At 41.9% G+C, this 26,156-nt stretch overlaps 1 protein-coding gene across 1 annotated transcript in view; it reads right to left on the reverse strand.

Annotated features, from left to right (window-relative positions):
• Positions 1–26,156, reverse strand: part of Ph4alphaefb (prolyl 4-hydroxylase subunit alpha-1) — a 375,522-nt gene that overhangs the window by 245,111 nt on the left and 104,255 nt on the right. Inside the window, exon 2 of the mRNA XM_078193790.1 lies at positions 14,666–15,054. The gene's annotated coding sequence lies outside the window, so the exon portion shown is untranslated. The remainder of the gene's footprint in view (positions 1–14,665; positions 15,055–26,156) is intronic.

Consider the following 26,156-nt stretch of genomic DNA (forward strand, 5'->3'; position numbering starts at 1 on the left):
TCTTCGAGGTTCTTGGTAATTGTTTTTTAATCACTTCGAGTTGTTACGGTATCGAGCGTACAATTAATTTCTGCTCAGAATTTCTAAACGAGAACTCTTGCAACGTTTCAGAAACGAAATGGGCGTTGAAACATGTCAAAAATGAAATGAAATCTGTTGTAATATTTCGGAAATTAAATGAACACTTTTGAAACATTTCAGAAATTAAACGAACACTTTTGAAACATTTCAGAAATTAAATGAACACCTTTGAAACATTTCAGAAATTAAATGAAAACTCTTTAAGTATTCCAAATCGATGGGATTAATTTTCTAATAATTACAAGCTTTGGTCGTTCGTCAATTATCAACGAACGTTGAACGAGATTTGGTGGGTTTTACGACGAATAAAAAAATAGGTGGCAGGTTGTAGGACGATCGAGCACGTCCAGGGAACAATTCTCGTTTGCGAGAGCATCTTCCGGGGGACCTTCAATTTCTACTTGCCGCGCATATCCAAGTATCCGCGATTCAGTATCTAATTGCGGATGGTTTGCATTCAAGCCGAGACACGAGAGCCCGTGTAAACGTTGTACTACATCCCGGTGATTCAGCGAGGTGGCTTATTTACGAGCTGACGGCACAGAGAGAGAGAGAGAGAGAGAGAGAGAGAGAGAGCCGGCCCGCAACGCCCGCTTCAAAACTACCTCTCGTAAAAGCTCGGCTTGCCTGCCGTAAAGATGGACACACGCGGGCTTCCTAAATATTTCAGATGCGCACCGACGCAGACCCTATTGTATCCTATATTTTCGAAACAACGATAAACCGCCGGCCAACTGTTGTCCGACTCCGGCATATGATCCTCCCTACGCGAACTTGTTCATTCCGAATATTCCCCGCCACCGGAAAACCCTCCCTTAATCGTCCAAACTTCATTTTCTGTTCCCAACTGTCGTTTTTGTCGCCGGCTGCCTTAATCTGTTATTAGCGGAGAAACTAACGTAAACCTTTTCACGTGGCAATTTGTAACGCGGCCTTTCGCTGTCAGATAATTTATCGAATACACCGTGACAAATTCTTTTATCCCATCAAAAGTTGTGTCATAATTTTTGGCGAATAAAAATCGTGGTTATCGGTAGACTGTTCATTTTTACGCAAAAGAAAAATTGTGTGTGTTCATTGCAAGATCAGGAGCTACGCGGATATTTTATTCGTAACAAGTTAAAAATAATGCTGCGGTGTTTTAAACTTTTTAAATTGTTGTGTGTTTGAGCAAATAATTTCTTTTGTCTTTAACGAAATGAAATCTACAGTCTAATTACTAGACCACAGATTTCATGTATTAATAAAGATGCCTGTATAAAATACAAAGTGAGCAATTATTTAAAAGGAGAATTTAATTAAAATTTACGAAACGAGGAATTTTTGTTTCCCAACAAAATCTTCATCCAAACCGCAATTTTTTCGTTATATTAATATGTTACGAAATGTAAACGAATCCTCAAATTTCAGGGTTAGGACACGCAGTGCGCTTAGCTCGCGTCATCGAAGTTTCTGCAAACAACCTTCCGCCCCCCCCCCCCCCGCCCACTAACTCCCACTAACCCATTGTCCTCGATGGTATATATTATTCGGTCGCAGCATGCAGCGTCTGACAACCGTGAGAATGGAAGTTATGCTCGGGTTGATGTATGGCCGGGGAAGTGACCTTGAGTGGCCCAATTTCTTGCGACCTAACTATAGTTTACTCGAGCGTGTCGAGTGGATCGCGGCTTCACCCCCTTTGCGGCGCAATTTGTCAGTGGACCGAACATTAACCAAGATCGCCGCTCGCAACTGACCTTCGTTCGGTTTCTGCCCGATGCAAACATTTGTTTCGACTGCGTCCGGGAAACGTACGGATGCAACCTCTGTTCGCCTGCAATCGAATCGCCCCTACGCGATCATTCACCTCCTTGCGCGATTAACCGCAGACACGTTATTAGCCGGGCATAAATCTTCGGCGGCTAATTTCACCGAAACCGATAAATCGGCTGCGATAAAACGAACATGGAGAATATACACTCGCGTTGGAAAGTACGTATATTCATACAGAATAACATTATTCACCTTTATCATTCCAGCTGGCAGTAATACTGCCAAGCTTGAGCTAGTGACTCAGTGTTCTGTAAAATCCTTGGAGCGATAAGGGTTAAAATTGCATCTTTAGTTTACTAGACAATGAATAAACAAATTTTAAAAAGTTGCTACCTGTCAAAATGCTAGAAAAATTAAAAAGTAATATCCAAGAAGAAAACCATATTTTAATCATTTTTAACATTTTAAAAAATTCAGTATTCCATTTTAAAAATGAAACTCGTCCTCCAATTGCAAGAACGACATTTATATAATATCATTTCCTCTAAACCATCTTTAATACATTGTATAAAATAACCACAATACCTAAGAACACGTGGTACACACTGCATATTCATACTACAAGCGATGCAATAAATTGCAAGAAAACATGTTAAAGCTACGAACGCCAACAATTTCCAATGCGATTCCGATCGGTACGCTCGAAGACGGATCGTTTATGTATAATTCAGGCAGACGGATCTCCGAATAGCAGTTACCTGGGAACAAAGTTTACGGCGTGACGCTCGCGAACTCGACTCATCGTTTATCTTAATCGATCGGAGATGACGCGTATCCCTGGGCATGATCGACGTTTCAGCGGAACGCGTCTTGGCAAGTTGATCAAGATTAAAGAAGCAAGGAAGAACACACCGCGATACTCGTAAAACCGATAGAACGCCGGGGTCAAATTGGACAACGACGTAGCCGGAAAATGGATTTTCCGCCGTCTATTTCCGGAACGGCGGTGCGCCGCAGATTTCGAGCAGCCCTGCGACCGAGCACGATGGTATCAAGAGAGGCTGCAAACCGGCAGCAGCGTGGCTAACAATAAACGAAACCAGCGTCAGACAGTCTATTTGAATTCCGACGGGGGATTCGTTTTAACGAGAGTGCCTTTATTTCGTTCCGGAGGGTGGACGAAATTCACGGACACCTTGCAAGGAGAGAACCAAAGGGGAGGGGGCGGCTGGAAGAAAGGTCGACACGCGCTCGGGGTGCCTGGTCGGACGCCTGTTGGACGATCGTCGTCGGGGGATGCTGTGCAGGGTGGGAAAGGGTGGCGGAGAGGGCTCTCTGTGCGTGCTCTTCGACGGACACGGACCGGGAAAAAGGGAAAATTGCTGGCCGGAGGAGTGCAAGGTTACCCCAGACAGGGAGACGGAGATACGCGGAGAAGAAACGAGACGGATAGTGGGAGAAAGAAAAAAACCAGACAGAGAAATAAAGAAGAAGACAGACGGTGGAAAAAGGAGATGGATAGAGAACGGGAGAAAGAAAGCGACAGATGTCGTGGGAAAATGATCAATTTCCGCGAGACAAAGGACAAGCGCGTTCTATAGAATTCTCACGATGGAATCGAATTATTCAAGTTATATTCTTAGTATTCCATTTACTTTCGGAATTATTCGCGTGTTTGACGTAGTATTACAATTATTTACGCAGTCGAATGTCTCTGAGGCGATCTTTAACCTTTTGCGGTTGTATTAAGAACATACTTGGATGCCGTGCCAGTCGAAATTAATTTCGATTAAATAAAAGCAATACATATAATATGCAAAATATAATATATATAATATATATAACATGCATAATATGTAAAATTGAGAAGGTAAAAAGACGTATTAATTCTTTCTTAAAATTTATTAAAATGTATATAACGCAATAATATGTTACAATTTTGTGTTATAATAGAAACAAATAAATAAATAGCTTGACTAGCTGAGAACGGTCATATATTCACCTGTTATAAGAAAGTGAAAAACAGTCGAACGTATTATCTTTACAAGAATCAAACAAGAAGAGTTATAAGCATTGTTTCGTGGAAATATCGATGGGTGACTCTATCGAGTGTCTATTATTAAATTATCGATCGTTTCGTCGTTATGTCGCACCTTGTCTCGCCAGGCTATAATTAGATCATTGATCACTTTTTATCACTTGAATTGTATTCCGTTACAGAGATAGATAGATAGACAGATAGCTAGATAGGGAGAGAAACAGATATAGAAACGAAACGGCTACCGGCGAAAGAAAAGGAGAAACGGAGAAAGAGATAGCAAAGGGGGTGAACCGGCGGCCGAGCAAAGAAAAGAAAAAGATCAAACGGAGAAAGCGGAGAGAACCGTGCCAGTTGGATGGGAAAGGGGAAGAAGGGTGCACGAACGAAAAAGTGTTGCGTGTAATTGAAAGAGAAAGAGACGCGGGGAAATAATGAATGCAAGGCTGAATGGCTCCCGAAAAAGGGACGAAAAAGGTGAAAGGTTAGCAGCGGCGCTCGCGAGCCTGAATAAAAGGGGGTTGTGTCCGGGGGAGGGGGGGCTGGCAAAAAGATAATCGCGGGCGGAACGGGGAGAGGGTGTGCGAGGTTACTAATGCTGCGGGGAGAAAATAAAGGCGCGAAAGAGGACGCGTGATCGAAGACCCCGGGACGAAAGGAAAGAGCGCGAGTAATAAGTTTCGGATCGGAGAGTGGTGGAATAGGTGGTCTGTACGTGGATCCCGGGGAACAAAGTGATGGAGGGGAAGGTTTTACGTGGGAGGAACAGTTCGAATTCGAAGAAAAAGTACCTTCGAGAAATAACCTTTGCGGTCGTGTGTCTACGATCTTCGACGTCTCGGTCGCCAAAGCTATTTATTTTATATTTTTGCTTTTACATAAAATTAAAACATGTATCTAACTTTCACGTACACCTAAATTTTATACTTAATCTTGTATATTACATGCAAGATTGCATATTGTGTTCGTTAAAAGAAAATTAATTTTAATACCTATGCATGAATTTAGTACAATCACAAAGGGTTAATATATAAATATAAATAAGTAATAGAGGAAAAGTATTTATATCGAACTTATATTTTCTACAATTAACGTAGACAATTTTTATTTTGCATGAAATAAAATTTATAAATAATGTGCAGCTAAAATAGAACTTTTGTTTCATTGAATGAATCGTCTATCTCGATTTAGAAATTAATTCTTGCGTACAAATTACGTATACGTTCGAAACGAAATGGATATCGCTCGGTTCCTATTACTTTGCCGAGAGTTACATTTAAATTCTAGAGGTGTTCACATAATAGGAGTAACGCACGACGGTAGTTCATATAATAGGAGTTCGGTTGAAGTTCGGTACAACGGACATCGCCCCCAAAATTGAAGGGAGTTCGGATAAGCGGAGCTCCGCCGCACAATTCTCCTGCTTTGTCTTCTAAATATGTTATTTTCGTGGCTCAGACACACACACACAATGTTTCATTTCCCGAATCTGGGTCACCCATGTCTCATCTCTTCCTCATCTTTTCCGCTAGCTTCTACCCTATAATTTTCTTTGTCCCCTTCATTGGTCACTTTACAACCCCTTTCCCCGACCCGGCCGTTCTCGTTCACTTCTCTACTTTGATCCACCGCCTTTTCTATCTTGCTCGCCCACTTTCCACGGTCATAGAGAAATGTATGTGGTCACCTTTAAAACGGAATCGCTCTTTTAAGATCGCGGGTGAATTTTTTAGGATCTCAGGACCACTATTCGAACATGTGAAAACATTTTTGTCCGCAGAAATAATAGTTGGATGAAACGACAGGAAAGATAAAAAAATAGATAATTTTTTAAGCTTTTTGTCTGAGCATGCAACGAGTATTTAAATAATGCATTTTTTTATATTAAGTTAAATAAAAAGACTTTCAGGAATGACAAATTCTCTAGATTATTTATAACAATATTAATATCTAATGTCTGCTAAAAGTAATAGACATACGAGTTCATATGACGATTCTGAATTTATTCAACAAAGACAATTATTTAATCATACGCGAGATATCAGAGCAGACCGGACACCATATGCGCTTTCGTGTCACGTGTCCTGAAATACCTGTATTGCCAAAAACCAGAGGATTTCTCTAAAAATGCAATGTACAATAGTGCAGCGTTAGCTCGAGACCCTCAATCTCGCTAGGTCACCGAGACAAAGCTTCTAGCTGAAAATTCAGAAGAAATTAGACTATATCATATCTACATGTAACAGGTTACGATATAATAATTCTGCACAAGTTCCGTGCAATTTTTGTAGAATATATAATTTTTGCATTATGGTTGTACTATTTTTAATATTTTTTCGGCACTGGTGTTTGGAACCTATATATGTAAGTAAATTATAAATTGTAGATTGTAAACTGCAAATTGTAAACGGTAATTGTAAATTTTAAATTCAAGTTTTTAATTTTAAATTGTGAATTACAAATGAGAAATTTAAAATTGTGAATTGGAAATGTAAAATTTAAAATTATAAATGTTTAATTTTAAATTGTGAATTGGAAATTTAAAATTTAAAATTCAAGACATAAAATTTAAAATTCAAGACATAAAATTTAAAATTCAAGATATAAAATTTAAAATTCTACATTCCAAACTTTAAGTTCTAGATTTAATTTTCCATTTTAAACACTTATTTTTATCATCCAAGAAATGAATCAAGTTTTTCCTTAAATCCCATTACTTCGACACAAACTCCGATTATTTGAATAAAATAGTGCAACCACTATGAATAAACAACGCTCTCGTATTAGAAGAAACCACTGTATCTCGCAATACAACATTGAAAAAGCGCGGTAAACCGAGGGCAAACGGATAGGAAAGTTTTCTCTTGCGAGAAGAATTGTTGAAAATTGGAGAAAGTGGAGAGACGAAAGAAATCGAAAGTCGAGGGGAGAAATAAAAGGCGGCGACTCGCAAGAAAGAACAAGAAGTAGATCACGCAAGGAGAAGAAAAGCCGACTAAAAACCGACAAAAAGAGCCAATAGAAAATTCACAGAGAGCTCGCAGATGGCGTTCGACGCTGCGGAGAGAAAAGTTGAACTCGTTGGAAAAAGTCGGCAAAGACAGTGGAAACGAGAGGAAGAAAGAGAGAGAGAGAGAGAGAGAGAAAAGGGAAAGAGAGAGAGAAGGAGAGGTAGACGTGAAACAGGACAGCTTACGAGGGAAGGGAAGAAAAGACGACGATACAGAGACAGAGATCGAAAAAGGGACGCGCGAGGGAGAAAATGGGCCGGCCGAGATGGAGAAAGCGGAATAAAAAGAGAGAAAGAGAGAAATAAAATGGAGGTGGGTAAGCAAGGTCTCCGGCAGGATAAGAGAGCAAAGTGGCGGAGTTCAGTAGCTCGTTCCAGCCCGTATCGCCGGGTTTAACATAAAAGAAAACGGCCTTAACTGCGTCGAACGACCCTCTCAACCCCGTAGGTGGCCCGGGAATTTCGAAACAATTTCGAATAGAAGACCGGCCCGGCTAAACAATTGCCCGAGACGAGGACACCATTCTCTCTCTCTCTCTCTCTCTCTCTCTCTCGCGGCTCTTCGAATTCATTTTAATCCGCAGGAAACCCGCGAGAATGGCCCGCGGTGACAAGAGTAGAGTCCCGGATGAGCTGCATGCAGTTTCGCTCGATCGCGTACTATCGAAATAAAATTCCCTCGGGATAACATTCGCTGCGATGAATTTTCCCTGACTAATTGATTTCACACCAACGCGGCGCGCGGCACTCGTCAGAGCGACGGGTTACACATTTTTTTTCCATTTATTTTCCTTTTAATAAAAGGTGTCCGCATCAGGTATTCTCGATTTCGTTTAACCTTTTTACTGTTTCGATTCTCCTACTCGTTTTGTCGTGCAGCGTCGTTGGAATTGTTTTCCTAGAGGAGTAATACTCGTACGCAACGTTTTCTGATATCTGTACAAAAATTTGATTTTATTGAAAATCTAGTTCGGATTAATTTCTCAATAAATGCACTGACTGGCGATAAATCTAATTTAGAGAATAGATTGAACCGCTGCAACAAATGGATGAACGACGATTAGTCCGAAATTAATTTCATATTCCTTAAGATGAATTTTCAAGTAACTAAAATCTTATATAATTTTGCGACGAGAAAAAGTGCGCGTGAAAAATAATCGATTAGAAAGAAAATATTGATCAATATAGAGGATTAATCGAAGGCGGAGAACGTCTAATATAATCAGTATAACGAGGTCTAGTTGATAGATGGCTTTGTCTCAAAGCGTTCAATAATTAATAAATAATATATATTATTTTCTTAGGCTTTTACATTTTATTTTACTTAACATTTAACACAGATTAATTTCAAAATAAACTCGCTAACCAGTAATAAATCTAATCAGAAACTGGATCACGTAGTAAATAAATTATATTAACCAGCAACATGATAAAATTCGCTGTCTGATAGAAAAACGACACTAACATTTTTATGGTAATTCGATCGATTGTACCTCGGGCCGGAGACCGATTTAATTGACGTTTAGCAGGGATTTTTGACTTCGATAATCGCCGTGGATCTGCGACGCTTCGCAGCCGTTCAACGGAAGTAGGCGCTAATTGGACGGCTTTGGGAATTAACTCGTCGCGTGTGGATCTTGCGCAGATTATCTTACGCTAATTTCAGGGATTGCTAATTGTTTTACGACTAGGCGAATCTTGTTAGCCGATAGGATTGAAGAGCCTGCTCGCTTTAATGCTAAACGATATCCGCTGAAGCCTCTTTTAGCAGTCTCGCGCTATTGGATGATGATGCGACTCATGTATCTGCATGACGCGTCGATGCAATTTATCGGGGCCGTGCACCCACGGAGGCGTGGGCGATGAGCTCTTCTCGACACCTTGTGCAATCCTAACATGAATATCTAGCAAGGTCAAACACCGTGTTCCAATGTACTCTCACTATCCATTTAATACTTCGACCGCCGCGTCGCTTATGCGTGGGCGACGGAATTGTATGCTCTAAATAGAAAATTAATTTTCACGTCAATCTAATACATTCTCCTGATCTCATTGTTCATCCACGAAACGTAAGAACGTTGAGGATAAAAACAATTGTTTCGTAAATTTTCAATTTTAATTTCAAGTTCAATTTTAATTTAAAGTTCAGTTTTAGCTTTGCCTCAAATTTCTTTTATAAGAACCCAATGCGCCGAAATAAATTGTTTCCAAGCAAATTCTACAGTAGATTGTTCAGAAAGTTAATTTCACGTTCCGTTGCATTTAATTCGTATAGAAAATTTGAAACTAACTTCCCGAACAGCCTAATATTTTAATGGCGTTCTAATGGCATTTTAATGGCTTTTCACATTTTAATCAAAGCAATCAATTCAATAAAAATGACATCGGCCGTATTCTCTCCACCCTCTTTGCTTACCGCAAGCCGGCGAAAAACGCGGCAGAAACTTTTAATCTTCGGGAATGGAAACGGATGATGATTACAGTTCAAAACGCCGGATAATCACGAAATACGCTTTAATCCACATTTGCGAATACTTCGGAAGTTCTCATCGCGGGGAAACAAGTTCACGAAAATTGCTTCCAGCTGTCTACGCCCACCGCCATTTGGACAACGCATGACGGGGGCGGGGGAGGGAGGAGGAAAAAACTTCCATTCGCCACGGCGAAGACGATCCGCCATTACCGGATAATGGAAGTTAGTTTCAACGGAGTGCCGGTGGAAAATTCACGAAAATTTCCAAATTTTCCGAAGGGTCTCGCGAGCCGGCAGGGCAGAGATTATGGTCGTTGGTACGACCCGTAATCGTAAACACGGAGCGAAAGGGGGTGGTTCCGCTGGAAAGCGAACTTCTCCCGTAGCATCAATCCTGATAACGCGTTTAAGCTCGGCTTAATCTCTGGATTGTTATTTCTTTCGCCGGTTATTACGGGAAACGCGGGGTTCGGTTCGGGGACGGGGGTTGCGACTTCGCGCCGGATGCGGGGTGAAATACCCCGCCGCGACGCTACCGGGAGGTTTTAGCGCTTTATGGATATTTAGAGTGTGGGACGCGGGCTTCGATGTATCTGGCGTATCGATTATCCGCTGCGCCGTGAGCGGCGGCCGTGAAAAATTTATGTATCGGCTTCGCGAAACAGATGTAACGAGTTAGGCCAAGGAGAGAAATTGCGAAGATGCGTCAAAAGTGGCGCATCAATCTTTTGGCGAGACGTTGCCGCTTCTTTCACGTCACGGGGCTTCGGGGGCGATTACTTAATTGATTTTCCAAACATCCGAGACGTTGCCTCGAATATCTGTATCATATTTTCGCATAGAATCGAGTACTTGCGCAATTCGATGACTGAATCATTTAATGCAAAAATAATTGAACCACTTGTATATTAAAATGATTTTATAACGAAATATTTGGGTAATAAGATGATAGAATAACGAAATAATTGCGCGCTGAAATGATCAAGAACTAAAATGATTGAATATCGAAACAATTAAGTAGTACAATGATTGAGTAACGAAATAATTGTATACTGAAATAATCGACTATTAAAATTATCGAGCAACGAGTACCAAACTGTGTAAATAACGAAATAACCAAGAACTAGAATGATTGCACAACGATACAGATTAATACTGAAATAATTAAATAAAGAAACAATCGAGTACTAAAATTATTAAGTAACAATACAGCCGACTCTACGAACAATGAAATGTTCGATGAACCGAATCGATGCTCGAAGGAGCGAATTTACCGAGGAATTTGGTCTTTGAAAAATTCAGAGACGGTATCCTTTACCTGAGAGCACGGTGAAGGATGAAGAAAACGAAAAGTCGGAACAATTAAGTGGCGAAAGCGGCACACGCTCGAGGAGCTTAATGGCCAGAGAGAATCGGGTATAGCAGCTGACTGGTTGTACGATTGAAATGTACGAGGGCCGATCCATGAAAAGAGCATCGAGTAGCTAATAATAAATGGACGGTGAGAGAGAGAGAGAGAGAGAGAGAGAGAGGAGGGGAGGGGTTCGTAAGGACACAACTTTCTCGTGTTTCGGCGCATTAATGGATACTTCGCGATTTCATCGGACGCGGTGCTGTATCGGAGGACGGGAAACGCCAGAGTGAAAAGCGAGGTACGCGTTTCATTGCTGTCCCCCCCCCCCCCCCCCGCGCGATGATTCCTGCGATGTCTAATGAAATTTACGAGTCATAAATTTCTCGAGTAACGACACCGTTTCCACGGCGCGATCCGAGCACGAAAGGATGACGAACAGCTCAATAAAGCAAATGGACGATCGCTGAACCATCGACGATATAGCGTTTGCACGCGACGAGTTCATTGAGCATCCCCCGTCTAAGTGACGCAAACGCTGTGACACACTTATGAGCTATTCTCAAAACCGCAGCATCCTATCAGTTCCCCTTTAACGCCGCTGGAACGCTCCATCTTTCGGGCCGCTGTTCCAACGAGGCTCTCAATTGATCTATGACTTCTCCGGAACGAGTGTCGGCTCTCGGTGATACGCTCGCCGTTATCGTGACCGCGTTCAGATTTGCCCGTTAATCTGTCAGTTATTAAACAGCATGATTTATTTAATGACGGCCCGGCTCGTTTCGAACGAGCCCCGCACACTTTCTCGACCGAGTGTACCGCACGCGACCTTGGCTATCGTGCTTCACGAAACGCGGCGACGATTTGACAATCGATGATAATAATTAATCCATTGTCGTACTATCGGTGGGAGCAACTAATACGAACAAGATAAATCAAGCGGATACGGAAAATTCAAAGTGCAGGGAATTAAAGCCGAAGCTCCGGTCTGCTTTAAGTCGTAGTTCCAGTGTAACGAACAGAGTTAAGTTTAAGTTAAATATATCTACATGATTCTTTGTGTAACAACTATCGTCGCATCTGTACGTTGCATGTTTTTTCATTGATAATAATAGGATAATACTATATATTAAAGAAATAAAAGTCTGAGATCAATTCTCGTAAAAATAGCAGAACAATACCGTGGAGCTTAAACATTGAACGAAGGAGAAACGTAATTTCTGCGTTCTAGATTCTGTTTAAAGTCTTTCGTCAACCAGTCCGGCGGCATTATACGCGGCAAGCATTTAACCTCGTCGCGGAGATTTACTCTTCTAGACCTAACAGAAGTTAACTCTCCCAGCGATGAACGAAGAAACGCAAATTTCGCGGCGGAGTCTACGCGTAGTGATGTAATTTCCGCGGAAAGGGGCAACCGCGGGACAATGAGATCTTTTTTATCGGCGTGCAAAGGCAATGCTAATATTCGCGGAACGCGGCAAGAAGAAAAAGGTGGCGAGGGGAGTCGGGTCGGTTCGGTCGCGGAGCTCTCCCGGTGGCAGGTCCAGACACTGTTTTGAAAGAAAGCAAGACGAGAGACGTTATCATCAGGCCTGGGTCCGGGCAGACGGCACATAAAAAGAAGACGAAGAGGAGTGGGGGAGAAAAGGCAGCGTCGGCGTCGGGCGGCATGAAGTTTCGGAGTAAAAGCGGGTTCTTCAATCGGGTTCGCGGGAGTCAACGACACCGTGCCGCGAAACGTTCCTCGGCCTTAATAGGATGACGCTTACTCAAAACTTCTCATGATATAAGAATCTAATTATCTGCAGGCCGGCCGGACATAAATTTCTCGCGTGAAGAACTTCAAGGAGTTTCGCCCGGGAATCGGGAAACGTAATGACCTTCCGAGATAACTCAAAAACTTGGCCGACTCGGCGCGCGCGCGCTCGCGCGGGCTTGATGAACAATCGAAGGAGAATAGCAGCGGGACCGGGAAATCGAGGGGATCAAAAATGGAACCGGAGAGGCTCCGATCCATTCGGTGAATTGAAATATTGACAATGGGCCAACTGAATAATTATCGGGAAGAAATATCGGGGGTGGGAAGGGGGACAGAAACTGAATTAGGAGCATAGGAGAATTGTCGGAGAATTAATTAATCGAATCTGGCAGAAATTAACGATTTGCATGCATTGCATAATAATCAATAATTTTCCAGATATAAAAATCAATTTGTCTACTAAATATCTACTTATTGCTCTACTTATTGCACCATTTTTCACTTAGGTCATTTGATTTTTTGACTAAAGATTGATATATTTTATGTAATTAATAATTATTGTATATACAAAAATTGAGCAATCTTATTTACTTAATTCTATACTACATATTTTATAATGCTTCCTTCAATTGATGGTTATAAGAAATTATTATGTTAAAGTATTTGTCATACTTCAATGTCTTATAAAATATATATTTCTTAATTACACGAAATATTTGATGCTGCTAAGATAACAGTCGAAGTGAGACTGATCTTAAATAATCGAATAACTACACTGAGCATATTGTGTAAAATTGGAGCAATGGGTACTTGAGAACTAGTACTCGAGTGCCTGAAATTATAAATCCTTGAAACATTGAGTGGGTCGTTAAAAATGAGAACTCGAGAAGGTTGTGTACTTGAAAAAACATTTTATGCTTAATCGTGCGCTGTCACACTGGGTTAAAATATCCCACGTTTTTATTATCGGAAAAGTAATATTGCCATGAGAAGAATAAAATGAATGCTTTAATTCAGTCCACTTGGCAGCGAGATATCGAGCTTTAATAAAGGAATCAATGTTCCAGTACGTTAAAATAATATCCTCAAATTTTAGTCTTCGTAAGTATTGTCAGCTTTTTAATATTGTCTCATATAGAAAGTGTGACAGCGAAGGGTTAAAGAAAAATTCTATGCTTAGAGAGAAAGGGTTAAAATAAAATTGAATACTCCAGAAAAGACTAAATTGCTTCAAAAAAGCATCAATTGCCCGAAAAGAGAAACAATTGCTCGGCCAGCAGTATTCCGAAAATAAGTAATTCAAATGACACGAGAATTTGAAATTTGAATAATCGAGGCACAAGTGCTGCCAACAGTCCGAAAAGACAAGCACGCGGGAAGAGCGCGAGGGGCGCGAATATTCGAAAGACAGGAAAAATTCGTTGGAATTTCGAAGGAAAAAGTTGCATCGGGATTGTCAGTCGAAGCACGTGTGACTTGCAGGGTAATACGCGGCGTGACAAAATTCCAGAGCGAAACGTGTTTACGGTAAGGGCTCGACAGAAGCCGAGCCCTGGGTGCATCGAAAATACATCATCCGGGTGTGCATGGCGCGCAACATTCGCAATGGCTCCATATTTTAAGACGCGTCACGGAGAGTGCATAAAAACGCGCGGTGCAAGTATACGGCAGAGTGCAACCGCGTGTTACTCTGCCCCCTGTTGAACGCTTCACGTTATATCATCGGCATGGAAGCCCGGGGACGTTCGTTGAAATACGTGGGACGTATTCCTCGACTGACGCTAGCCAGTGACACAACGCAATTGCAACGGCAGCTGTCACCGGCATTTATTAAGTCGCAGTCCGCTACGGACCCGCCGAGCCCTGAATTTCTTTCTGCCTAGACGCGCCGTGTCAACGACCCTTATCGGCGTGCGTCGCAAATACGTGGGTCCTTCGCGCAACGCGGACGATATTCGACGTCAATTAACTCTCGATAGGAAGTGAAGTGAGTCGCCTGCGAAAAGAGCTCGCGACACTTGACCCTGTTTATCTCTACGTTCGCGAGAATCGGATCTAGTAGCGTTCGCTTTCGAACCATTATCGGACACGCTACGCCGAGGCCAGCGATTCGAAATTCGACTGGACTCAGCGAAAATAGAATACCGAGATTACATTTCGTGGAACAAGGAACACGTGAAAACGAGATGCTGACTCACCTAAGCGTCCGCTGATCCAACGGTTGTAATCCACTGGCGGTGGTGTTCGGGTTGTGGTTATCAATTAGTACCGGCAACAATAAACTTCACTGGCCGCACAATAAAACTTCCGACAAAGTAGCACGCGGTCCGCCGTACCGAGCAAAAACAATGAGAAACCGAACCTAGAACCACACGGCACGGGATCCGACAGCCGACTGACTTCGCACGGATGCTGCGGCAAGCGTGTTGCCACGCGTCCCCTGCCGCACACAGCGCTCATCCCCACCACCGCTCCCGCGCTCGGTCTTTGTCGTTCGCGTTCGGCTCCCGGTCGTTCCGTCTCCCTCCGAGCTTCTCGTTCCTGCACGTGGGAGCAGCAGTTGACTCCGGATCGTCTTGAACTTCGTCTGGAACGAATATATGAAGTTAGCTACATGTTGAAAGCGATGCTAGCCGGCTGAGCGGTTCAAAAGTTTTACGTTTCTTTAGATTTTCCGTTGATAAAGTGTGTAAAAGTGCGTTTTGAGAGGCAGGAATTCTCCGTAGCCGTTGAGCCTGCGTTTCCTATGAATGCGAAGGCTTTGAAGTTCATGGAGATGGACGAGTTCTTTGCGGCAAAGGTACGTCAAACAATTTGTACCATATCCTTTTAAATCTTTCATTTACGGTTTGTTCTTTTTGGGGGTTTTCGTCTGTCTTAACGTTCGTTTGTATTATATCGTTGAATACATCGATGGCAAATTGATAAAGTGAATGAAGAAATGAATGATTGTGGTTCTGACGATTTTCAAGTTGTGTTTGGTTACTTAGGTCTTGATGTAACCAAGATGGCTACGTTATCATATATGACGATAATATGAGTATACATAATATGAGCAGAAGAGCACAGTTAATGAACTCAGGAGAGGTGATTCAAGTGGCACAGTTAATAAACCAAAGATACACATACTTGAAGTAGCATAGCTAGAACTGAAGATACACAGTTCGAGTAGCACACTTAAATAAACGGAAGATACGTACTCCATGCAGCAATAAACTAAAGATGGATAGTTCAGGTAATGCATTTATATTATTTCATTGTATAAATATTTAGAAATCCGATCGATCGAAGTTCTTTAATTATTAAATGGTTCAAATAAATACTCCTTTTCTAATATCAAATCTAGATTGAATTTACCTAAAATGTTTCAGTGCCAATTCAAACTGAAGTATCAATAAATTATGAGTAGAAAGTTAATTGAGAATTAATATTTTTTCAGTTGTATCTTCATGAATAAGAATTAGACAACAATCTACCAGGGCTCATTTTAAAGAACAAACACTCCACTTTACCATAGAAGAAAACAATTTGAGCAAATTAAAATAGAGACCAACGCTGCGGAAAAATAGATTTTTGAAATAATAAACAGCCTATAAACATTTTCATCTTCTCAAGTAATACAAAATTTGGCAAATAAACCTTTTTGGAAGTAGTAGTCACAGATTGATATTACGTAGTTATAAATATATATGAAATGCTATTTCCATATGTAACTTTATTTCAAAAAGTTTATTTACCAAATGCTGTATTACATGAAAAGACAAAAATATTTACAGTTTATTAACAATTTTTTAAATTCTGGTAGAGATCAGCCTTTCAAAATTTTCTCCCATTTTCTCCCAAAACGGCAGCTCGAACATCGACAATTTTCCTAAAGAGATTCCCCCGTATACGATCGATAAGAAATGCGTTTACCCCATCGACCAATCCCTCCGTATAAACTACAAATCCCATCATCAGCTGAAGCGAGAACTCGCTTGGCAGAGAATTCAAAAATCAGACCGACCGATCGACACAAAGTTCTCGGTGAGACGCACGTGTCCGGCTTACAGGTATCTCGTGTTCTCTGGAGCTTTCATCCTCTTCCGTCAGTTCGCTTTATCCGGGCTTTCTCCTCGACAACGGTGTCCTTTTCTCTCCACTCTCCCATCCCGTGTCTTCGTCCTCGTCTACCTTCACTTCCCGAGAAACGGGCAGCTCGCAGTATTTCACGGCGAGACGTTTTTCTCTCGCGGACACCCTCGGTCGTCTTCGCCGTCCGGCTCATTTCGCTCGCGCTTCGCGAAGCGTCGCGACGCCTCATTCTCCCCGTAATCGTTTCGCTTTTTTCCCCGGCGCCTCCCGGCCCGGCCCGGCCCGACCCGTTTTCATAATAGTTTTCCCTCAGTGGCCCCCGCGGTTTGCTTTTCCACGCGACGCCCGTAAACGTCTCTGTTACAGATTCGTTTCATCTCAGGCTCCCGTTTCCGCCTCACGACTATAGTCATTCCCCTAGCTATAGCGACTCCAGGATGGCACCCCTCCTACTTCTCCCGCCGCCGCTTATTCGCAAGTCGGACTTTCCTGCAGCGTGCACCGGCGCTCGCGGCGCTGCGGCGTTATGTTCGCGTCGCTGCATTAGCATAAACTTGCCCGAGCCCTTTTAAGTATCAAAAATTCTTGCTCCGAAGGCTCTAAAGGCAGGGAAGTTGTAACGACGCCCGGTTTAGTTCCTCCGCTTCCGGTCTTAAAGGCGATTTTATGGCGGCTACGCGGGCTCCTCCGACGGCCGGCGAAATTGAAAAGAAAGGTCGGGGATCGCGACTTGATCCCGTGTTTTCTCCAATTGTTTATCCCCCCTCCCCTTCCCAAAGGCCGCCGACACCGTGATCGCCGTTTTTAATTGTTCGCCGGCGAAATGCAAACCGCCGCGCCGACCGCCGCATTTTTTTCCGGGATGCTCAACTTTCGCCCGCCGGTTCGTTAAACGAAATTAATCCGCCGCGTTGTCGGAGAAAACCGGTAGCAGAATTTAAATTGAAAACACGGTTTTAGTCTCTTTTCGCTGCGCTGCAGATGAAGAATGAATATTAATGAAGCAAAGGGTTCCGAGAAAGAAATTTTGATGAAACGCGCCGGGTCGCTCTCCGATCTATCTTGGAAACACGGTTATCAAACTTAATAAGTTACAGCAAAGCTCGGCCGACTAGGGCGAATGCGATTCTTTTTTTGTCAAGGATCCCATCGACGATTATTTTCGGATTACTATCGCCGCTATTTTGCTCCGCAAGTTTTACGGCATTCCGCGGTATTTCACTTCCCGCGGGAACGGTCGCGTTACATGACCTTAAATTCCTGACCCCGTTCCCGAAATCTCCTCCAATAAAATAAACCCCCCTTTCGAACGCTATATCGGCATCTGCAGTTACTCGGCACTCGATTTCCTTGGAACTGCGAACCTTTCTCTCAGGATTCCCGGAACGTTCCCCCATAGTGCGCAAAGTTGAAAGTGTTATAGAACAATATCCCCGGAACCATAAAACTTTCAAAGTTGATTATTCCGTTTTTCTCGGCGCGGGAGTTTTTCCCCCCCGGTCCGTCGAAAGTGGTAAAGAATATTCATTAGAGAACGTGATATCCAAAATTGGGGCTCAAGGTGGCTCGCGGAGAGACTGCGAAATTATATACAGTTGCGAAATCTGGTATTCCTGACCTTTCAACAATAGGATTAAGGATCCCGTTGAAATGTCGAGTTTTAGTTATGATTATTTCTATTATAATGACGCTCTTTCAAAATCAGAATAAATGTCTTAATTAATATAAAACATTTACTTTTAAATAGATATATTAAATGTTATATTCTCAGATAAAAGAATTTATAAAACGAGAAATTTTTATCTTCTTTTTGTCGTTCCAAATAAAGGAAGAATTTAAGGAAGTATCTTGCTCACTTACAGTAAACTAATCATTTTAACATTAAGCAAATGTTTTATATAAATTGTTGCGATTTAAAAGGTATTCGAATACTTTGGTCCGTGTCTATACGTCTCACGCAATCCACCGAATTGATTAGCGACGATTTCCCAACGGATAAGAAGGTTATCAATCCTTGTCGAATATCTCGAAAGTTTTCGGCCAGACGGCAATTTTGACCACTTCCGCGGACGCGATCGGTTTTACCCTCGCCAAAAGAATTTTTTGAAGCGATGTTACGTCGAAAACAAGGATTACTCCAAGTGCCATATATCACGGGGCCGAGTTCGCTTCTTCGGTGTGGGGAAGAAAAGAAGCGACTCCTTGTATTGACATTCGTGCCGCGACTTCCTCGTAGTTTGACCTCTTATAACTTCCAAGGGACACATTATTTTGACAAACTGCTGTTCGACCGAACCTTCCCTCAGTCGGATATGAAATTTCAGTGATACTTCGGGAACAAATTTCTGTTGCAACGTCGGGCTCGACTTTGCGAACAATTGATCGAATCCCGTCAATAATCTTTATTACTTCTTCAATACGGAATTACATTTCTGCTTCGCCTAATCTTAAGAAGGTATAATAAACCGAGACTTTCCCCCCTAGCATCGTAACGACGTGTCAGAGTTTGTAACTAAGGTTTCGTGCACAACTTGCTAAATATTATACCTCTCTTTCAAAGGGAAATAATATTAGTATGCACCGTTAATCAATAGACTGCAGATTTGTATGCAAAATAAAAATTCTCTAATAATAAGAATCGAAAGTTTGGTAAAAATATTGTTTCGATCGTTTCAATAGGTTTTATACAATATAAAAATATTATCAAATTGGTCCTGTTTTTTTTTTTTATCAAAGATGCAGTCTAATTATCAAAGTCTGAACTAAAAATATACGAAACAAAAATTGCTCTATTCTATCAGGAAAATAATTTTAGGGTCGGAATTGCTAGTCGACGCAGTTGTGGAAGTAATCGCAGTGCACGAGGCTGAATAACAAATTCCGGGGAAAGAAAAGCCTATTATTTAATGTACAAATGCGCGGGTTTTCGTCCTAGCGAAGGAAAGCTACTCTTTTTCAGCAGTGCCTAGGCTGGAACAGTGTGCACAGAGCCCCGAATAATTACACGAACACACAATTTCCGGTTTACGGTTTCACGGCGCAGCTGCTTTGCCCGATAATCCTTGCAAAGATTAAGGAAAAATGTTCAGCCGGAAGTAGGTGAGTCCGCGTGCAGCCGAGCAATATCCATGCTCGCAGGCGACCGTGTTAATCGCTGCTGTTACTTATTCTCGCCCCTGTCCCGGCTCAGAAAAAGTCGATGGTCCCTTCCCTAAAAGAACGACAGACGTTTCTTCGACATTGTGCACGCTGCAACGTATTCCTCGCTTGTTCGTGGCGATGGTAATATTTTATTCGTAATATTAAATATCTCTGTCGATATTTTCATCTCATTTTCATGTATATCTACTGAACGATATAAAAATTGCAGAGAAAGTCCATTCTTTATTTATTTAAATTGGTAGAGAATAATACATTAATATTTTTCAATTTAATATATTGATATTTTAAATTGTATGAACTCGATTTTAAATGCATATAATGTTCTTGAATACTCTCGAGACAAATTTTTTAAATATTTCCAAAACATAACAGTACCATTTCGTAATTAATGTCATTCTTTTCGATTTTTGAATAAATTGGATCAGCGTCTGGTCGACGCTCGAGGAGATCAATATTATTAGAAGCAGGTCGATGTACTTAAATCCTTCTAGATCCTCGGCAGTTTTAAACGCCACTCATCATTATTAAAAATGCATAAAATCGGAGCAACGGTGGATTAAAATATTGAGAACTGGGGATTTCAACCTGTGCGGCCGCAAACAGAACACATTAAAGTAACATCGGCGAAATGCACATTTAATCAAACAGAGTCTGAAATATTCAACAAGATAGATTGCAAAAGCGTTAAATATTTCACAGAAAATTTTGAAGCAGAAGTATGAACGGACTTATTATTCCGTTTCGATTTCCGAGCGGAAAATAATAATGCAGCGCGCAGGTGCACGGTAGGCAAAGCTGGACAAGTTTTCGATTTTTTTTCGAGTCCTGCGAGCTGGCAGATTCCTTCGAATCGTGTCGGATCGAGTCCGGGCCGGAAACGGACAAAAATTCTGCGAGGCCGCGTGCGGACGCCGCGGCTCGCTCGATTTATCTCGCCGCAATATCGCGAGCGTCCCGCACTTCCGGCGAAGCTGGAACCGCGAGGACCGCGAGAGGGGTTGGTCGCAGTCTGCGGTGCCGGGCGGCCAAGGACCACGGTGCACGGCCACGACGACAAGAAGGACGACGAGGCAGGACGGCGACGTCGGGAGAACGACTTGCGGCGGAGTTCAGCGAAGAAACTTTAATTTCTTACGAGTTCGCGAAAGTCTTTCCAGACCGCGGCGCCGCGCCGTCCTCACCACCTGCCGGGGGAAAATGCAGACGAAACCGAAAAGTTTCCGCGAGCCGGTGCATACATATAAACGGGACCGGCGCGGGGGTGATACCGAAGTAATGTCGCGGAATTTATCGGCGCGGCACCGCGATACTAGCTAAGTAAGAGGATGAGCTTGATGAACCGCGTGCAACCGGATTTCCGGAATTTATAACGCGCGATGATTAACACTACGGCCATCGGGAACTTGCTGAGCCAAAAATTCCTGGTCGCTGCGCCCCGCGGGTGCACCTTAGGGCGGATCTTAGCTATACCTGTTAAATATTTTATTGCGGGATATTTTCAGGATAAAAAATTCCCTTCAACCTATTGATTTTCTATTCCTCTCTGCATGGAAAATAGAATTATTCGCTTTGACTATTTCCTGGGTCTCTGAAGCAGCAACCCCCACGTTGCGAGACTCGGGCAATCAATGTAATTTTCGATTTCTAATCAGCTGTAAATTCGTTTGCAACTAATTCGAAATCGTTAATTACATGGAGCTAATGGCTGTGAAGTGGTGATGGAATATTTATGTATTCAGTAGACTTTGACTTTATACTTGTATTCGTGATTGATGGTGGTATACCTGTGGTGATTGGCCTTTTTAAATATTCGGTAGACTATAAATTGGTAAAATATTTAAATTTCAAGACTATTACTATACATTGTAATAGTCTAGTCATTGTATCGTCAAGTAGTTATTGGTTAACGTTTGAAATCGTTATTTTCGCTGTGTAAATTTATTTTAAAAGCATAGTCCGGGGTACCGGGCCTCGGAGCATAAAATAATATTTAACAATTCCACGAATAAACTGTCAAAGTCCAATAATTAAATCATCGATCTAGAGCAAGTACAGGTAAAAATTGCTACGTAGCATTTTACCAACCGGTTATCCGATCTTAAAAATTTTCGTTTCTATTTTGATTTTATTTATATTATTAATCGCGAAAGGTATTTAATATTTAAAAATTCATATAATAATATTGAAGCTTGTAGTACAATTTAACACACTTATCTGAATAATAGATACACAATTAAGGGTTACTAAGGCAACCGATTCACAGGCTACCGATCGGGGGGAAAAGCCGATTTATAGGTTAACAAAGTGTTGAAACTTCTTCGAAGTTTCTATACAATGAATACAACAGTTTGGAACTTCACCTGGTGTAGCAAACGCTTCTGTATCATCCGGTTTCGGTGCGAGTCCCGGCCCAGTCGGCCGCGGAATTAGTGGGGATCGTCGGCGGAAGGAAAAAATGCCCGTTTAACGGGAGACTTCTGACAAAGGACCTCTTTGTTGCTAATCTTTCGAAATGTACACCCCCCGACGCTTTTGTTAAGCCCCGGGACCGTATCCGGCACCGGCGCCGGTGATCGTGTATTTCCGATTTTATCGGGCTGAATGAACGGAACGGTATCGGTTAATCCCGTAAGTAACGCGGTTTTTCCTGCGGATTGTGGCGCGGTACAACCCTTAATTGCGGGGGGGGGGGGGATGTTCATTCGCAGTGCATGCCGGGGGTTAACCCGCGCCGCGCCGCGATTTGTCTCGTTCCTTTCGATTCTTTTTTTTCCCCCGTTTCACGTCGAACCCAGCCCGAGACGCTTCGCTTTTCTTATGCGGGAATTATCTGGAAGCGGTTCTTTTTCATGGGGGTGAAACTGACCCGTGGGGGAGATTCAGGGATCTCGATCGCGTCCCTCCTACAACGGGTTGCCCTCCAGTGATCGATATTCAGTCGGTTTTGTACGTTGTCGAGCGATGTTGCATTAGATTGTTCGAAATGAAATTGCGGTTTTTACTATTCGAGCTTGCCTTCTTTATAGTATAGTTCCTTCGGTGCGGGTGACGTTGTACATGTATCACTTGAAATAGAGATTACCACATTTAGATGAACCCTCTATTGGTACAGAATGAATTAACGAAACTGTTCGTAATTTCAATCACAGCAATTTACATATTATATCAAAAGATACCATCTTATAGTCGCAAGATCATTTTTCGATTCAATTATAAATATTCCACAAAGCGACGACTTGGAAAGAAAATGTTTCAACATGTAAAAGAAAATACCCATAAATTATTAGCCCTTAGTAAATAATGAAATCCTCGAACACGTGAAAGAAAATATTCATGAATTATTGGTTGAATGAAGAGTAAACGTGAGGGTAAAAAAATTTCAGGCATTGTATTTCCAGCAACCTGATGCACTGCAGAATACGCCGAGCGATTAATTAGATGGGATTCGGGTAAATTTGTGGTGCGACGAGTGGCGGATATATTGTACTTTGAAAACTGGCACAAATACTTCCGCGCGAGTCTCGATCGACCCGGTATCAGTTCTCCGCTACTCGTTGTCAGATCACTCGACTGTTCCGGAGTTAATTAGCCGCTGCGCCAACTATATGTGCTCGTTTAGTCCTTGTGTACCGTTCGAGTGGGAGTGGATGGTTTACCGCGATACACTGTAACCAGATAAAGTTTGCATCTACGCCGGCTAAATATTTATTCGTCTGCCTTAGAGCCGCTTCTCGGCGATAGAAAAGATCCAATGGACCGTAAAGGAAACAGCAAGCGGTTCCAACAGTTCGAGTACACTCCGAGGAATTTTAATTTACAACGAAACGTTGTAAGGAATCCTAGCGAGGTGTCCAGAGATCTCATTGGTCTTGGAGGACTCTCGAAAGAATCCTAGCTCTCTAAAAAGTCCAAATGTGTCAGACAAGGATTCTAAATGATGCAATGTATTCTAGAGGATTCTCAAAAGATTTCTATAAGTCACAAAAAACTTTAAAGGATCTTAGCAAGGATTTGGAAAAAATTCCTTATGAATCTTAAAGAAAGACCCTTTGAGAGAATTTCATTAATCCAGGAAAACCTAAAAACTCTAAACAAGTTCGTCAGCTCAAGCAGACCCTTTCAGCAATAATTCCAAGTTTGGAAGACCCTAGAGAATTCTCAAAAAATTTTGTCGAGGATCTCAGTGCATCCCGACGAACTTCCAAAGTAATTCTAGTTCTCAAGGGATCCTAAAGGGTCCTAGCAAGCAGTCCGTGGAAGTCAATGGATCTTAAAGGATTCCCAAAGGAATTAAAAGTCTCAAGGGAGTCTGAAGGTACCAGATAAGGATTACAAAGATCCAACGAATTCTGAAGGATCCTCGAAAGGATTCTATGATTCTGAAAATTCTAAAGGATCTCGGAAAGGATTTGGAGAAACTCCATCTACCCTGTGGACCCTGAAAACATTTATTAAACGTGTCGCTTAATGGCATAGCAGGCTGCGAGCGAAGTGATCGATTTTATTATTTCGAAAAGGGAGGAATTGATAGTTGCGGGCCAAGCGATTCGAAGAACTGAAATGTTAAGTGAAAGGACGGGATTGGAATTAATACAGACGTAAAAGTGAAATACACGGTGCGCGACGTCAAAATGAGCCGGGCCGTTCTTTCGCAGTGTCGCGTTTGATTGATTATAGCAGTCACCCGCATGAAACTTCGCGCACTCTATCTTCCAGCTGGTGTTGAACTTTGGATGAAGCGTGAAGAAGTTAAACTAGCGGGACGAGTGACTCGGATGTCTTTCCTATTGCCAAACATTTGCGAAGTCTGGTGAACAGGGGACTAAACCGTGATAACGTCACTTCTTCGCGAATCCTTGAACGGATATTCAAATTTACTCAACTTTCTCCCGGTTGGTTGTAATTTTGTACAACTTAAACACGCGTGACTATTTTTCAAACGAATACTTCGCGGTGACATGAAAAACAGCTTGAGAATGAAGGTATTTCTGATCGGATTCCTCGAGGTTAACCCTTTGCACCATGACAGTAAAATTTCCATATTATTTCTTAAAAGAATTTTCACGGTATTAATTTTTTATTCAATAAATTGTCATTTATAAGCAAGCAAGTTCAATTTCCTATGCATCTAATAATGGGTAGCGAATATCTTTGCTATTTAGTATGATTTTTACTTTCAGAAAATTGAAACACAAAACTGAGATTTACATTTATTTTTTCCAAGAAACATTAAATCTTTTATTTCATAATTACCTATAAGAAAACATTGCCAATGTTTATCTATATTTTAATTTTTCCTTCAAACAAATATTACACAATGAGGCGACGTATAGCGTGAAGATAGAACCAGGAAAGTATTTCCCATCGTCAAAGGAAGGTTCGCGTCCTAAAAGGGTTAAAAGATAATGCGATGATGCAGTTCGAAACAGTCTAATAGCGCGAGTATTGACGCTTCGTTTCCTCCTCGGATGCAATCGCGGACCGTTGCAACTGCAAATTTTCCCACGGGGGAATACCACCCCCGAGTATATATTCGATACGTAAAAGGGATCGAAGTGAAGACGGAGAAGAAGAAGGGAGGAAGAGGAAGAAAAAGTACGAGACCCTCCTCTTCAGGAAGAAGAGTCAACTCGCGAGAAGTGGAAAGCGCCTCGCGAGTGCATCATCGCGCTTGCATTGAGAATAAACTCGGAAGAAGTTCGAGAATATTTCCACCGTCGTGTCGTGTCGTTCCATCTTTCCTCAAAGGCCAGCCACACCCTGTTCCGCTCTCGTCCCTTGCAATTTGCTCCGCCACCACCCCCCTCAACCGATCCGACACGGTGCCACCTTTTTTTGCCTCCTAGACGCGCCACTTTGCGCGACGCGTGTCAGGTGCAAATTGCATCAGCCAGAAATGCATCCCTCGGCTCACCGAAAAATCGTTTTGATCAGGACAAGAACCACGTCGACGCGAGCCTTAAACGTTTCAAGGACCATCTTTTTGGCACTTCGGCTGCCAATAAAATTGCTTCCTCTTTTTCGCAGAATCTATCGATCTAATTGAAAATTAATGCTTTGGTTGCCGCCTCCAAAATTTTATAAAATCGAAGCACTTTATTTAATTAATTTAAAATTGTGGATAAAAGTTGTATGACGTTGATTCAATTATTAACTTCACTGCGGTTTGCGAGTCCCAATAACATTGAGAAATTATAGTTAATTAACGCAAAAATCCGCTTTAAAATTGCGTACAGATTTTTTGTAGAAGAACAAATATTTTAATTGCCAGGAAGGTTAATTGACAAACGTTCTAAAAATTTTATCTGGAAAATTACTGGTACTTGATTTTTGCTGGAATGCCCATCCTTAACCCTTTGCACTCCTAATTTCTAATGACATTGCAGAAAAATTTTTTAAATTATTAAAAACAAGTAACAAATGAGGAACCGTCCTTTAAAGTAAATGTCAAAT

The sequence above is a fragment of the Augochlora pura genome, chromosome 11, assembly GCF_028453695.1.
Source record: "Augochlora pura isolate Apur16 chromosome 11, APUR_v2.2.1, whole genome shotgun sequence".
Classification (NCBI taxonomy): Eukaryota; Metazoa; Arthropoda; class Insecta; order Hymenoptera; family Halictidae; genus Augochlora; species Augochlora pura.